Source organism: Triturus cristatus, chromosome 2_1 (genome assembly GCF_964204655.1).
Source record: "Triturus cristatus chromosome 2_1, aTriCri1.1, whole genome shotgun sequence".
Lineage (NCBI taxonomy): Eukaryota > Metazoa > Chordata > Amphibia > Caudata > Salamandridae > Triturus > Triturus cristatus.
The window spans coordinates 614160023-614177191 of NC_140581.1; the positions used below are offsets into that span (position 1 = coordinate 614160023).

Sequence of the window (17169 nt, forward strand, 5' to 3'; positions counted from 1 at the left end):
GACACCTAGTTGGAGACGCTCTGCTCCTGAGAAATAAAACCAGAGTTTCACAATTAACCTGAATGCTATTTCATTCACACACTTTCATAAGGAAAAATGTAGTACATTCACACAGAATTCTGTCTTTCCCGAGAACAGCGAACAGTCTGTCCTACTACAGAATTATGACACACGTTAATAAAGTAGCACTTCCCTCTACTTTATCCTTCTAGAAAGCTTAGGGAACACCCATTACCTTTCCAGTGATAAGCGTAATCAGAGTGCCTTTTGGACTCCTGGTACCTAAGACCAAAATTTCACAGGTGACCTTCGCTACCATACATTTCTCTCATACAGAAAATATCCCTAATGGAAACACACAACGATGTTACCGAATCGAACCCAGACAATGCGTCGTGCAACTCCAATCGTTACATGTTTTCCCCGTGTACCTAGAGGGCAACAACAATTCCGTCTTTCCCGAGAGCAGCGCTTACCTCTGCTCTACTACGGAACCGTTACAAACTTCCGACTTCCTACATCCCAGAAGCCGTCAAACAACATAGAACTCGACGCGACTCAACATAGAGTGTTAATACATAAACCAATTCTTATCCACAATCAATAATCGATAAGCAATTTACAAGCAATAATCACCAAACCAAAACAATAAAACCATCATACTGCTACCAGAAAAACTGATCCAGCGCAAAAACCCTAACAACAGGGAAACAACCTGTACCGATATTCCCCCTGCGTCACAGACCCGACGTCACACTAACTCATTCACACATGCAGTCATTGGTGGGGCCCATAACACCAACACTCACAAGTTTCTTCCACACCGGTCTGCACACACAGGAGGGATGAGTGATTCAAGCGCCGGACATGTGGGGGGAAACACCTTATAACCTATAGGGAAGGAAAAGTCATTTACAAAATATACATTAATGCCCTTTCGCCTACAGATCTTTAATCCTAAAACATCAAGGTACTCCTCCCACTTCTGTCAATTGACCAAATTAGTTGGATTGGTTGATGGTGATTTAGAACCAGCTAAAACACATTTTAAGATCTCAGAATCTATCTCTTAAATGAAACTCACAACTCATGAATTCTCGTTAACCAATAATTGTTTATCTCAAATTATTTCATAATGATTTTAATTCGCATTTGTCTCGTCAACATTTTTGAAAGTTTTATATCAAATTTTTAGTAAATCGCAGAACATCATATTTACCTAATCTGGCTATTTGGAGTCCTCTAATTCATTGGCTCTGCATAATCTTTGTCATAAATCGTCCGAAAGCAAGCCAAACCTCAAAGTTCTTTGCTCAGCGCGTTACAGTCCCAAAGATCGGCAAAAGACCAGAGACGTGCCAGCATCTATCATTGCCCGTAGATTTAGGAAAAGTTCGCAGTCGTCAGATGATTGGGCAACATCCAGACCTTCAAGGATTCATGAAAACGTAGCGTAAAATAGGAAGCAAAAGGCGATGCGACAACGTGGTATTTTCTCTATTCTACTACCCCTTTTTATAATACAAAGAAGTAAAGATGACACAATTTAATAATTTAGGACAGTCGTGATTGGCTGGTTGAGATCATCCGATGTCAGTTTTTAAGTTTTTAGTTCAGTTCAAGGGGTGAGGTCATGAGTTAGTCCAAAGTCGGCTTGTTCCGGTTTATTGTAAGGTTGATTGTTCTCTGGTTTTGGCTCCCGTGTTACATCCTTGACCGGGGACATTCGGTACAGAGGTCGCTACGAGGCTTAGGAGATTTCTTTGCGCCTGCGCAGCTCACTTCGCGCCTCGTGGAACAGTGGCCACTTCGTCGTGGGGTGTCAGCGGCCATCTTGGATTTAGGCCCAAATGCTAACTTAAGCGAAACAAACACAAAAGAGTAATTAATACATAGAAACAATAATTCTAATGTTAACCCCTTACTAATCCCTTTATGTGCTTGTATTTATCTAGCATATAGCAACATTATTCACCTTTTCGGTCCTCTTCTGGGGCAACATACAAAAGCAACATATATCATGCAGTATTCTAATTACCACATGTACTACTGTTAATATGCGTACAGATTTTAGTCATAAAGGTTATTTTAGCCATGCAAATGCAAATCCCACGTATAATTTTGATATTAATAATGTTGGTTAATAAACATGCAAACTTGTTTAATAATATTATAATTAATAGATTATTTAATTAGTATTTTCATGCAGAATAGAGGAGGTATACAAAATTTTGCACTTCCCGCTCCATCACTTGTATTAAAGGGCACTCCCATATTATGTGAAGAAACGTCCCTACCGCCCCACACCGTCTCCTACAAAGCCGTCCTCACTCCTACCCATAAATACTAGTCGTGTACCCGAGATGTAAACTAGGTGTAGTATTTTTAGTTGTATCAGCCTCAATTTTGCCGTTATCACTACTTCTTTGGGGGAGGAAAGTGCCACTCTCCATTCCTCATCATCAATCTCAAGACCGTCAGTCTCCCATTTTCTCCTTAGTGCAAGCAATGGGTCATGGGTGTGATGTATGAGTTTTTTATACGTAAGGGAGACAGCCCTCTCCGGTAAATGACCGTCAAGCAGTCTGTCCTCTAAGGGGGAGGACTCCGGGAGCGTCGTTCCAGGTGGAATGTTCGACTGGAGTGAACTGTATGTATCGAAAGTACTCCGTTTGCACTAAGTCGTATGTTTGCTGTAGGGAGGCAAAAGTCACCATGTCATTGTGCCCCCATAGGTCCTTTATACGGGAGATCCCTATCAGGTCCCAGTTACGAAACCCTTTGGTGCGACCCTGTGTACCTAGCCTTTTGGAGAACCAGAGCGGGGTTGCCAATGTGAGTTTGTCAGCCCATCCCAGTTTGCAGCTCACAATATGCCAGAGTTGGACAGAGTGCCTTGTAGGTCCTGTGAGGTGATACTTGTTAGGTTTAGAGTAGAGCGCAGCCTCAAAGTTCCTCCCCGGGAGGAGCCACCTGTCCATCCCATACCCGGGATCATCCCCACTCCTATACGTGCCCTGGTTTATGGCCGAGAGGTGTGCAGCCCAGTAGTATTTGCGTATGTCCGGAAGTGCTATACCCCCATCGTACCACCCTAGTGTAAGTTTCTGGAGCGATATGCGTGGCATTTCGGCCCACAACAGGTCTCTTTGAGTGGCCTCAATATCTGCAAAATACTTTTGTGGGACTAAATCGGGGTAGTTTTGGAGGGCGTACAAAAAACGCGGGAGCGCCATCATCTTGAATAGAGCTGCCCCTTCCAAATGGCGGTGTCCCTTTTGAACCTTTGCAGAGGTGGTAAGAGATTCCTCTCGTAACGGGTCGTCACATCCCTGGAGATAAAGATTCCAAGGTACTTGAATCCTTCCGTGGCTATCTTGATTGGGAAGTCACGCGGTATGGAAGGGGGGGGGGGCGCCATGTAGGACATATAGTATTGATTTCCCCCAGTTGATGCTGTAACCAGAGTTTTTCCCAAAACTGGTGAAAATGTCTAGGGCAAATCTGAGGGATTTGGAGGGGGAGGCAAGGTACAAGAGGATGTCACCCGCATAAAGCGAAATCCGGTCCTCCCACCCATCCGTCCATCTGAGCCCTCGTAATGAGAGGTCCTGTCGTATCCAGGCCACCAGAGGCTCCAGGAAAAGGGCGAAAAGCAGGGGTGAGAGGGGGCAGCCCTGTCGCGTCCCTCTCTCCAGTGTGAAAATCTCTGAGATTTTGTTGTTCACCACAACCTGGGCTAATGGCTCAGTGTAGAGGAGGTGGACCCACCGAGCGTGTCGAATGCCATAGCGGCATCCAACGATACCACAACAGCGTCTTCCTGGATTGTGTGGCAGCATCCTAACACTCCGTGGAGTCGTCGCAGGTTGAGCGCTGTGTTGAGGTGCGGCATGAAGCCCGATTGGTCTGGGTGGATCAGTTTGGTAATTATCGGCTTAATCCTATTTGTGAGGAGCTTCGCAAGGATTTTGGGTTCAGCATTTAGTAATGATATTGGCCTGTAAGAAGTGCACAGCTCTCTGGGTTTCCCTTCTTTAGGGATGGCCACCAAGTGGCGATACGCTGGTCTCTCGGTAACTTCGCCAAAACTTTACTGTCCTCAAACATATTTTTAAGGTGTTGACCCAGGCAATCAGGTTTGAGCTTGTACAACTCAATAGGGAGGCCGTTGGGTCCTAGGGCTTTCCCAGGCTGGAGTTCATTGATTGCCTTGGCCAGCTCTGCTGCGGTGAGGTTACCGTCCAAAGTCTCTCGGTCGTCGTCAGAAAGGGTGGGCAGCTTAATGTCGGCCAAAAGCCGAATCCTCCTCCAATCGCTCCGCACCCCTGCTGTACACTCTTTTGAAATGTGCTGCAAACTCGCTGATTATCTCCTGAGGTTCAGTAAGGGGAGCGCCCCCCTCAGTCTGAAGCTCGGACACCACCCTCTGCGCTTTCTGCTTTTGTCCAGCCAGGCTATTAATTTGCCTGCTTTGTCCCTTTGGTCATACAATCGTCAGTCTCTGTCTCTTGCTAGGTTTTTAGCGGCATCGGTGGCTAGTTCCTTATATTCGGCCGCTTTAAGCTGCATCTGATGCAGAGCCCCCGGAGTCCTGTCAACCTGTGCTGCCCCCTCCAGAACGAGAAGATCACGCTCGAATGTAAGCATTTGTGCCTCCTTTTCTTTGTGCTGTCCAGCAATTATGGAGAGGGCTTCACCCCTCAGTACGGTCTTAAATGCTTCCCAGAGGACAGCAGGGGTTCCACCGTCCCAACATTTTCTCTGAAGTATTGGTCTATCGAGCGGGTGATCTCCCTCTTGATCCCAGGATTGTGTAAGAACCAGGGGTTTATGGGTGCAACACAGCCTACCTTTTGTTCCCCAATAGTAAGGGGAGTGGTCAGATATACCCCGTGCCAGATGTTTGATCTCTCGAATGGTAGTGTCTTGCTGCAGAGGTGTAAGGATATAGTCTATCCTAGAAAAAGTGTGGTGTGGTCCCGAGAAGAATGTGTACTGCTGTAGGTTTAGGTGGCGCATACGCCAGAGGTCAACTAATCCGAATGCCTCCAGGAGATTGGAGAGCTACATGTGCCCCGTCGCAATGTCTCGGGGCGGGTGCCTATCAGTCCTCCTGACACTACTGCGTTGAAGTCCCCACCAATTAGAAGCTGCCCCTCAGGAAAGGAAAGGAGAAGTTTACCCAGATCATGGTAGGACTGAGTTTGGAGACCCGGTGGGATATAAATCATCATCAAATTAAGTATGCGTCCTTCCCACTTCCCCGAGAGCACCGCATAGCGCCCCAGTGGGTCAGTCTCCGAGTGCTCAATGAAAAATGGAAAGTTACGGCGCACCAGAATATCCACCCCGCGGAATCCCGAAGTGAAGCCGGCATGTGTCGCCAGTGTAAAGCCCATCTGTTGAGTGCTTGGCATGTATTGCCGATGAGGTGCGTTTCTTGCAAGAGGACAATATCTGGGAGGTGCCGTTTAACAAATTGAAGTACTATACTCCTCTTGAGCTTGTCTCCCAACCCGTTAACGTTCCAACTAAGGATTTTAAGACTTTTATCCCACCTTGTAGTCATCACTGAAAGCTATCCCAGTACGCAATCTGTAGCTCCTGCAACACCGCACCATCCCACAAGTACATTCCCTGCATGACCAACTTAAGCCCTCACCCCCCTCAAGCATCACAACCATCCAGAAATAACAATGAAACTGTCGTCCCCCCGCCACCCCCCACCCTGCTACCCTGCCACGTAGGTTTACAACGACCCACATCCCCAACTAGCAGAGCGCCTTTCGCCCCAAACAAAGGAGAGAGAGAAAAACCCTTCCCCTCCCCCCGAAGAACTGTTAGGTGCGGAAGTTCACTGGCACCAACTCCAGCCGCTGAGCGCCTTTCCCCATACCTTTAGTAGCTGTTCAAGCATATGCACACATATTACGAATAGACCCAGACGGCACCATCAGTTTCATCCTGCCCCCCACCAAATGCATTGATCAATGTCCCATGGCCGGCCTGGCATCATAGAGTAGTGCACAAAGTAGGAGAGACAACCATACATCAACTTCAATGATTTTGAGAAAGCTTTTAACAGTATCTACAGTGTCAGCCTCTGATGTATACTGAGAGTTTATGGCATTCTGCAGTGGATAGTTCTCCTCATCAAGAGATGACATTTCCTAACCCTCAAGATAACATTTGAGGATTGGGAAATATCATCTTCTGTACCCCAAAAGATAATCCTTGTCAGGTTGAACCATAAAAAGTCACTAAATTAACCTGTGTGGAGAGGGAATAGCAGAATGTAGGGGCAGGGCTTCGCGCAGGACGGGAGACGTAGGGGGAAGCCACCCGTAACTGTGTCCCGGTAGGCCCTCCAGTGGAGGATAGGTATGGGCATAACTGTTTGCAGTGGGCGACGGTGGGCCCGGGCTCGGATCCGAGAAAGAGGGGTGGTGGTGTGGTTATGCTTCGATTGGTCATGAATAGGGTCAGAGAAGGAGATAAGAGAGAAGCGCTGTCCAGATCTGCTATGTCTGGAGAATGTGTTATTGATAGGGTGCAGTGTCGAGGCCTCTGTCAATTCTAGGGAGGTGGTGGGGTGGAGTGGAACAGGATCGCAAAGAGCCCTGACGTGTAGGGGAATGGAGTGGTGGTAGAGCAGGGCAGCTCAGATCACTAGGTTTTTAATGCTGGACACTTCTGTCGGACGGGTACATGGAGCGGCACACAAGAGGTGGGCTGGAAGAGGGGGCACACAGGATTAGTCATACTGTAGTACATAAAGCACAAAGCAGATATCAATCCAACTTTGAGAAGAGAAACATGAAAGCATGCGAAGAAACAGTCTATAATAAAGTGATATGGTACTCAGCTATCCGGCCCCTCCATCAGGTCTCAAAGCGGTGATCCTTGCTCCTCTGACAGAGTATGGGGCACACAGTTCACCAGTTCTCAGGATGCACTCTTCTCTATGGGAGTGGGCTTCAGGGGAGAGCATGACTTGTCTCTGTCGTGTTCCTGCATGAGTGCCATCACCGCTTACAGTGCCTGGGTCCTGTCTCCCAGGGAGCGAGCAACTCTATCGGGGGCCCCTGCCTCTGTAGCAGGAGCCTCCAGAGTTCTGTCAGAACGCGTTGGAGGGCGTAGGAAGAGTTGGCGATGACAAAGTGAAGGACCTTACTCAGCCCGAAATTAATGGTTTCTTCCAAAGTAATGTTGACTCGAGAAAATGAAGCACAGCTTCATGCACGCGGCTTTGATTGTAACATGCAGGAAGATAAACAAACAAACCAGCCTGTCAGAACTAGCGATTGTTGGTTGCAGTTACAAATCAGACTGGTCAGTGAATGACAAACCTTGCTTCACATGGAGAGACATTATTTAAAAAAAAGAAATGATGACAAATTTTATTTTTAAATTTGACTCTGACTCTAAATGGGGAGAAAAGCGGCAATGTGCTTCTGAATCTGCAAAGGAGATTATGCAATGTGTTTCAGTTGTGTGGCCAATACAGAAAGGAGACATTGAGTTACATGTGACAGATCAGGGGCAGTGTGCTACTTGGAGTATGTGGGAAAAACAAGGAAAGAAGAGGGTGCTCTTAGACTTTTGGACTGAAACATTGTCAAATTCTGGAGAATGTTTTTCTCCCTTTGAAAAACAGTTGCTTTTGACTTGTGCTCTGATAGACACAGGGCAGACACCATTACTTTTGAGTTGTGTTCTGATAGACACAGGGCAGACACAGTTGCTTTTGAGTTGTGCTCTGATAGACACAGGGCAGACACCATTACTTTTGAGTTGTGCTCTGATAGACACAGGACAGGCACAGTTGCTTTTGAGTTATGCTGTGACAGACACAGGGCAGATACAGGTGCTTTTGTGTTTTTGCATGCTGACAGACACTGGGCAGATGACAATAAAGCATAATGTGATTTTGAATTCTGAACTTTCCCTTGAATTATACAGAACAGGTAATGCACAAGAAGCAAATGTGATCAAGTGGTGCATACAAGCAGAAACTGCAGTTTTGCAGGAACAGATGGTGTAGATCCCAGTAGAAAGTCCAGGGTTGGTGTTTGAGGTGCCTGAGACACAGGATCCCCAAGTGAAGTGGCAAGAAATATTACTGCAAAGCGTAGTTACTATGTATCGTGTAGATGCTCATTGTCCCATATATTTACTAGACAGAACCTTTAATTCCCTTACAGACCAAAAGGCAAAAATCTTAGAGACAGAGGCGGGGACACGCGATTCTGATTTGGTGTGCATGATTAAGTGTGAGCACCTAGGAGAGAAAGATACTACTAACAGGTGGGCAGAGAATGAAGGGATGCATAGCCCCCTAGACTTACTTAGAACTGTGATTCCTATGTGTCAGTATGCACATCACAGACCAGTCCCACAGGAGGTGAGGGGCCAGCTGGAGAAAGGAAAATTACCAGAGCAGATAGGGCAGATGATCAAGGTTGCACTTATTCAGCAGTGTATGGAGAGATAGTCAGGAAGGGGACTGCCTCCCCTTCTTACTGAGCAAGGAGAAGGAGAGTTTGACTCTAATACCAAGAATCCAGAGGCTAAAGTGTGGGTAGAATTCGCAGATAATTCCCCAGAGACAGCTGAGAACCATGCAGACAGAAATGATAAAAACGTGCAGACAGACCCAAAACAGAAAATGGAGAAAATGTGCTTTTTGAAAAATATTTTTTGCAAGTAGAGTGATGCTTTTTTCTTTTCCAGAACATACTGCGACGTGTTGGTGTAACTGATGTCCCTGTCCTGCATGTGGGTGCCTTTGTCTGAGTGGGCCTGTGAGGGTGTGGGACCCCCACAACCCTGGAGTGATCACCATACAGCGCAGACTGACATTGTTGCTGACATCCTTTAGCTGAATCAACCAGATGAACTTACCTAATAAAGACTGTTTTTGGATACAATAAACTGATAATGTTGAAAGTGAAAGAAAATGTTCAAAGATATAATTTCAAAGCAAGAAGGCGGTGTTCACACAGAAGAATATATTTCCATTAAACCCAGTGAGTTTTATTTTGAGCAAAATACATGTTTGGCTGCTTCAATAGTAGAAGTTCGAGAATTAGCCATTTATAACACTAGGAGCATCAAGGAGTTAACATGTTTGATTCTATTTGTGCATTCATATTGTGTATTCATCATACATTTATTCCTGAAGCTGAGTTATTATCAGATATCAGATGATTGTTTTTAAACTTTTAATACTCTAAATACCTTTCCTTGACCTCAGTGCTTGATCGCATTTCCCCACATCTCCTTACTTGAGCCTCGTTCCGGTCCACCGCGGCTTGCCGTTTGTGTGGAGGGCGGGCTCTATCCTTCGCTGTTGCGAAGGCACCAATAGCGACGCACTTCCGGTTGGGCTCCGGAGGGCAGGACTAGCCTGGCGATCTCCTCTATTTTAGATGAGGAGATCGCAACCGTGCAGCGGATACTGACGAGGCTGCACGTTTCTCCTCTGCACTTTGCACTTTAGCTGTTCACTCGTGTTTTAAACATTTGCTGCTTACTGATTCTACTGTTTGTTTTTAAACTTTTAATACTCTAAATACCTTTCCTTGACCTCAGGGCTTGTTCGCATTTCCCCACATCTACTTACCTGAGCCTCGCTACGGTCCACCGCGGCTTGCCATTTGTGTGGAGGGCGAGCTCTTTCTTTCTCTGCGGCGAAGACACCAATAGCGACGCACTTCTGGTTGGGCTCCGGAGGGCGGGACTAGCCCGGCAATCTCCTCTATTTTAGATGAGGAGATCGCGACCACGCAGCCAGACGCCAGGCATGCCGTCGGTTTCGCTAAAAACAGGCTCACCTATGCCCCGGTCAGTCTCATGGTTATTAGGAAAGTTATTGGTACTTGTAACTACTCCTCATGCCTCCTTCCAGAGGGTCCATTCTGCTGTCTGTATTGTGGATTCAACTCCAGGTCATTGACCCCCCCATTGCCTTCTCTTACCTCACATCCCGACAATGTCATCAAACTACTCAGCCTCAACTGTCGCTCATTAGTTTAACACCATTCTGACATTTATGACTTGTTATCTGAGGAATCCCCAGATGCCATTTTTTAACCGAGACCTGGCTATCTGCCGATTCAGAGTCAGTGCTAGGGTTGGCCCTCCTACAAGGTTTTAACATTGTGACCCTTAATAGAGAGTCTAGAGGTGGGTGCCTTGCCCTGATTTTTAAATCTTGCTACACCTGTTCTTTCACTAAAGAGACTTTAGCTGGCTGTGAATGTGCTTGTTTCGAGCTCTCTCTGAACGCCTGCTATACGATGTCTGGGTTACTTATATATTGTCCGCCTGGACCCTCCAAAGAGTTTAGGTTGTCGCTTGTGGAAACTGTTAATATCTTAGCCAAAAGGACGGCCAATTTTAGTGTCATCGGGGATTTGAATCTGCACTTAGAAAATCCTCAGGAAACGGAGTTTGGCAACTTCTTGGCTGATTTGGGTGCCTGTCAGCTGTCACAATTGGTTCAGGGTCCCACTCACTCTGCAGGACATCTGCTGGCCCCGGTGTTCTCAGATCTCCCTTCTCTATCAGTCCACACTGCTATTCCGGTCTGCTGGTCAGATCACTATTTGATTTCCATGTCTCTCTCAGGGGTCTTCCCTCCGTGGAAGCAACGTTAGAAGGTTGGCATAAACTTGATCTCGTCCAATTCCATGACCTTCTCTCTAGAAATGCTTTCAGCATGCCAGACGACCCTGATGCTGCTGATAAAGCACTCTCAGATTGGATTCACAGTCCCCTTGATACACTCATCCCGGCGAAGTGGTCAGTTAGCTGTACCTCCAAATCCAACCCATGGTATAATGATGATCTCGCCATTTTGCGTAAAACCTGCACAAGGCTGGAACGGTCATGGAGACCCTTCGCAGAAGAAGTGTTATCAATAAGCAATGAAAAGCTATCACAGGGCCATTCACACTGCGCATGCAGCCTATTTCGCTGGGGAAATCAGGAGCAGTGGTAACCCTTCCAAAACTATCTTTTCCATACTGAAAAGTTTAAAGCAGCCTGGGGCCCCGGTAGTGCCTCTTATTTCCTCTAACGAGCAGTGTGAGGCTCTTGCCACATTTTTTGTTGAAAAAGTGGAGAATATGTACCTGTCCTTTACTCACACCATTATGAATTCTGACCCTGCAACGGGTCCGCCCCCCACTCATACTCTGGATGCATTTCTGCTGGTCTCCTTGGCGGAGCTACGGCTAGTCTGCTCCAAGATCAAATCCGGCTCCCCTTCTGATCCCCTCAAACCTGACCAGTTCATGAGATCACTACTTTTGCTCTTGTCACCTCTGAGCCAGATGATTAATACATCTTTGTCTAGTGCAATTGTTCCTAATACATGGATGCAAGCAAGGGTGGTTCTTTTGCTCAAGAAATCTTCCCTGGACGCTGCCAAATTGAAAAACTATTGCCCAATCTCTCTTCTCCCGTGGATCACTAAGATCACTGAGACTTACGTCAATTCCATTCTTACCAGATTTTTGGAAGAAAACAACTGCCTGGACATCTCTCAGAACGGCTTCTGCTTAGGTCACAGTACAGAGTCTGCTCTCCTGGCTGTCACCGAGCATCTTAGGCTCGCTCTAGATGAGGGACGTACGTTGGCTCTGATCCATTTAGACCTCAGCGCTGCATTTGATATGGTCTCTCATTGGATCCTGTTACGCAGGCTGAAGGAGGCAGGTGTTGTGGGCCTGGCCTTGCCTGGTTTGCTTCCTTTCACTCTAACAGGACCTTCCAGGTCGTAGACCCTCCGTTCGCCTCCACGTTCTATGCCAACAAACAAGGGGTTCCGCAGGGCTCCGTGTTGAGCCCCTCGCTTTTCAATCTTTATGTCCAACCCCGGGCGGTCCTGGCGAGGAGCAGAGGACTTTCCATTGTATCATATGCTGATGATACACAGCTGGTGGTGGCTCTCTCGGACAACACCGGGAGTGCAGCATCGAAGTTTCAGGAAGATCTCACAGCTGTTGCCGAGTGGATGACTGACAACTGTCTCTAATTAAACTCCAGCAAGTCAGAGGTCCTGCTGGTGGGAAATCATCACGAGCTGTGGGGGGCCTGGTGGTGGCCAGCCATACTGGGCTGTGCACCTACCCCTAAGCAGGTGGTGAAAGATCTTGGAGTCTGGGTCGACTCGGACCTCAGCTTTCAGTTTCAAACCAAGAAAGTTGCAGGGACCTGCTTTGGCATAATTTGTGGGCTTAAACTGTTGCTTAGGTTTTTTTTACCAATCTGTCAGGCAAATGATCATCCAGGCCTCCATCTTATCAAGACTGGATTATGCCAATGTACTGTAATTAGGGGTTAACAAGACCGAAACCCTGAGATTACAGCGAGTTCAAAATGCGGCGGCTAGAACCCTGCTAGGTCTCCTCAGAACATGCCCCACCTCTAGGGCAATCCGTCAGCTACACTGGCTTCCTGTTGTCAGCCGAGTGGAATTTAAGGTCCTCTGCACTGCATTTAAAATCTTGAAATTTTCCTCTCCATCCATTTTGTCCAATCTGCTGTCAACTTACTCCCCTACGTGCCAACTTCGCTCAACCGGACAACATCTGGCAACTGTGCCTAGCATGAGGAGGGTACGGTCGGGCGGGTGCTCTTTCCGTTTCTTGGCTGCCAAGCTTTGGAATGCTCTGCCATTCTCCATTTGTGCCATGGAGAACTACATGGTCTTTCGCAGAGCTATTAAAACCCATCCCTTCCCCACAGCCTAGTGCCTTCTTCTGATCTCCAGCCTCTATGTTCTGCTTCAGCGCTGGGATGCCTCTTTGCTGCGGCATCTGTGCACTATACACAACATGTTAACATAACATACACATGAGCTATTTTAGATGAAGTATTATGTTACATGCTTTTATGATGTCACTGTTTGAATTTGTGATGATTGTCTTATACAAATGAGCTATTTTAAATGAAGTATTATGTTATAATGTCACTGTTTTAATGTGTACTTCATTTATATTCGTGCTTTTATTTAAGAATTGATTTTTGAAATGTATGTTATGATAGTCAAAGGTCATGGGGTGGAATGTAGTGCTAGAGGCACTCCTTTGGTTTGAACCCATGTGATGACCTTTGACTACCATCATTTTAATTGACTTTTGATGTTTTAATTTACCCTAGCCTGAATGTACGTCCTGCATTTGCCTTTTTCCCTTGAAGATTTCTTCCGTGTAATCTTGCAGTCTTAAAGTGGGAGCTGTACAGAGTAGAACAGCTTGACAAGAACAGAAGGTGTGGGATGTGTATTTGAATGCATGAGAGAGAGAGAGCGAGGTGTGGAATGTACAGTTTGGTCCCGAAGTGCAGAGTTATGAGCAGTAGTGCACAAATGTGCATTATGTGTTGCATTGAGAGATAAAGTATGTGATGCTATAGGCAGTGGTGCACAAATGTGCATTATGTTGTACATTGGGAAGTATCATGAAGTTCTTACTATCGGCTTTGACATGCCCTCATGTCAACTTGAATTTTGACTCTGTCATGCTTATACTTTTTGCGCACACAGGCAGGCCTACAGATTACATAAAGTTGTTTGGGTTATTCACGTTCAAGGTTGCTTTGTTTTTGGAGAGATTGTTGAATGTATCATTGGAGACTTTCGTAAGCTTCGTTAAGATAAAGGCTGGAACATGTGAGAATTCCGAGAGAACGTGGGAACTCCTTTTGCCTTCGAAATGCTTGCATAGAAAGTGGCCAATTCCAGTAAGTTTCCTTGGCACAAAGAGAAGGCCTCTTGAACTTTCTAGTGTGAGATTATAAAGGTGAGGTTTGTTAACTTAGAGACTGGGATTGTTATGGAGTCCGAATGGGGATGGACGCATCTACTTCGGTACAGCAGAACCCCGCTTTGCTGAGGCTCCTAACCCTGGCTGTGAATCCCCTAGTCTGGAGTGGGCTAAGATGCAGTGTTTGCAACCGGTGAGGTGATTTGTTTTTGATTGTTGCCATAGTGATGTGTGGCTGTTTGCATGCATATACAGTTTCCAGTGGCTATAACAGTCATTGTGGTGCATGACTGTGAGTGTGCACCTTCGGTTTCCAGTGGCAATCATCATCAGAGGTGTTTACTTTGAGTATTGATTTTGTGATGTGTGAGTGAGTCTGGGTACACATCCAAAGTAATCATCTGATGTATTTAGTGTATATATCTTTCTGATTTCTTGCAGGATGTCTATTATTATCTGCTGCTTGTGTTTATTATTATCCATGCATTTAACAGTTGTATTTCCCAAGTGTGTTATTATTGCTTGCATATACACATATATATATCTATATACATTTGATTGTTGTTCATTTGACATCTGGGAAAGCCTTTCTGTTAGAGAGCATTGCATAAATTAAAGCCCAAGCCTTATTCTGAAAAGACAGTCTTTGATGTGCTTCATTTTATAAAGTGAAATCTCTCTCCAGATGTTGTAGTGTTGTGTCTATTGCTCCGTCATGTTTGAGCCAGCGTGTGGTATTCTGTATTATCTGGAAGTGCGAAGCAAGACAAGTGTGTCCAAACACCCGCTTTGTGGGGGATGGACTTAGTTTGTAGAAAGGGGGGGTGAGCTCAGAGCCCCCCCGGGTTGCCGGTATGAAAATGGAAGAGGCCACTCAATTGTCGTCAGTCGGCGTCAGTCGGCGTTGTTCCTTGCTGCGGCCCGCGGCTCCTGAACCTGTCGCAGGCCCTTCTCACGGTCCACTGCGCAAGGCTGACATGAGGGGCTCTTTCCCGCGTCCTGGGCTCTAGTACAAGCTCAAATCCTCCCCTGGGCTGCCGGTAGCTTGACGGAAAGAGTCATCCAACCAGTCCAAATGGGTGTCACCCCTCACTGTAGGCAGTGGCGTCCGCTCTGCCACAGGCCTTTCTCACAGTCTGCAGCACAGGACCGGAATGGGAGCTCTCTCCGCTATCGAGATACAAGAATTAGTGACCACCGATCCGCTGCTGCACAGGGTAGTTGCTCACATCTCTCACGCCATGCCAAGGATGCCTCTGCCGCCTCTTGGGGCCTGTCTTGACATGGAGCTCCGGAGTTAAGCTGTACCAGACCTCGCCCCCTTAAGTAGCCTTTTAAACATGTCTCACACGTGCCATTTCGGCCTATGTGTGCAGTTTTAAACTGTCATTCCAACCTGGCTGAATAAACCTTTTGCCAGGCCTAAACCTTCCTTTTTAATACACAAAAGTCACCCCTAGAGTAGACCCTAATAAGCCCAGAGTGCAAGGTGCAGTGTATCTCAAATGTTGGGCATGTACTTTTAAGTTTTACATGTGTTGGTTGTGCAAAACTCCTAAATTCCTTTTTCACTACTGCAAGGCTTACCTCTCCAGTAGGATAACATTGGGTTACAATATTTCATTTAACAAGCGCTAACTTTCAATTGGGAGCAAGTAGGAGTGTGATGTCTAAAGAATTGTCATTTAAAACCCTCTTTAATGGTAAAGTCAGAAAAGGCCGCTTTTAGAAAGATCAATAAAAAACAGGGGAACCCTACTCACTAAGGAACCAGGGTAATAGTTATATAGGAGAAACAATGGTTCCTGTGGAATAATATACTATGAGATTATGATACATATGCACAATCACGATTGTGCTTATGTATCATACCCTCATAGTATATTATTCCACAGGAACCATTGTTTTCCTATATAACTTTTAGAAAGATGGCATTTTCTTCTCTTAAGCATTTTGTACCTGCAGCTGGTACCCTTGGTCACATGGCTAGGTGTAGCTGGCAGCTGGTCTCTCTGTATTGCTCACTGACATTGAGACAAATGGGGAATAGGTGTTGGCAGGATGGGCCATATCTGACTTGATGAGGAGAAGGAGCTGTCGCCTACCACACACACACGTCACAAAGGCTCTGCATGAGCACACTCATAAAGGGCTTGACAATAGTCTTTTGTGGCCCCAGACAAGCTGAGCTCAGGCAGGGAGGCAGAAAATTCCATGCCAATTACCTCTGGGGGGGGGGCAACAGATATAAATAATAAGCCCTCAGACCCATCTTTTCAGCACACTTCTGGACCTGTGGGAGACTCAGAAGGACTGTTATGCTGTTCTGCAAGAAAGACAGCCACTATGTGTTCTGCTGCCCTACTGCTCAGCTACTTGAGTGATGAGGACTGGGGATGTATCTTGAGCCCAGGACCCCCAGAGGGACTTCAAGGGCTAGTTGGCAGACCTCCTGATCAGAGACTTAGGGGCATAAAAGTCTGAAGACACCTTGAACCCAGCACCTGGTCTCTGCAGTGCGCCCTACACCCCAAGTGGTACCACCCCAGTCCTGGGCCCTCGGAAGTGGGCCTGAAGGTGCTCTGCCAGCCATGCTGTTGTCCTGTGGGCAGAACAGACACAGCACCACATATCTCCTTACAGCTCCGCTTGCGTACCTTCCCAGTGTGTCACATCCTCAATGTAGGACCTAGTATCTCAGCCTGCAGTCTCCTTGGAACAGCTGCTGCACAACGCATCCTCGATGCAGGCCTTAGCATCGCAAGCTCTTCGTAAACGGAATCCTCATCTACGACAACCGACTTCGCAGCGCAACCCTGCAGCTTCTTCAGAACCACCATTAGGTGACGCATCTCTAATGCAGTACTTCGGATTGCGAGTCCCTCATCAAAGGTGTCCTCAATGACTATGCAGGACTGTACATTGCAGTCCTGCAGTTGCCTTGGAATTGCTGCTGTGTGACTCATCCTCAGAGCTGGATCTCGCAACGCTCCGCTACCATGATTTAAGGTACTTTGATCAGGGGTGCTAACATGGTCCCTGTATCCGGCCTGCACTCCAACCTGGTCAGCCTGAACCTGTGTCTTTGTTCCAGTCTAGGCCAAACAGATAGCCACAGTTAAACCTTTAAAATTGCAAATCTCCGGTGCTAATGATTGGATTTTTGTCATTTTGGTCTCAAATAATTTATTACATTTTACCCTATTTTTCTAAACTAGCATGGGAATTTTCTTGTGTGGTGTTTTCACTTTAGTACTGCTTGAAGTGCTGAATAGATACATTACCCATTGCCTCAAAGTTAAGCCTGACTGCTCCTGTGCCGAGATACCAGAAGGTTGAGCCCATGCTAAATTGGGGTTTGCTTGTGACACACCCTGACAGATTGTGGTTG

The 17169-nt window shown here is 46.5% G+C and overlaps 1 protein-coding gene across 1 annotated transcript in view; it reads right to left on the reverse strand.

Moving 5' to 3' along the window:
• Positions 1-1094: 1094 nt before the first annotated feature.
• Positions 1095-17169, reverse strand: part of LOC146865684 (uncharacterized) — a 123862-nt gene continuing 107787 nt past the window's right edge. Inside the window, exon 6 of the mRNA XM_085632552.1 lies at positions 1095-1857. The gene's annotated coding sequence lies outside the window, so the exon portion shown is untranslated. The remainder of the gene's footprint in view (positions 1858-17169) is intronic.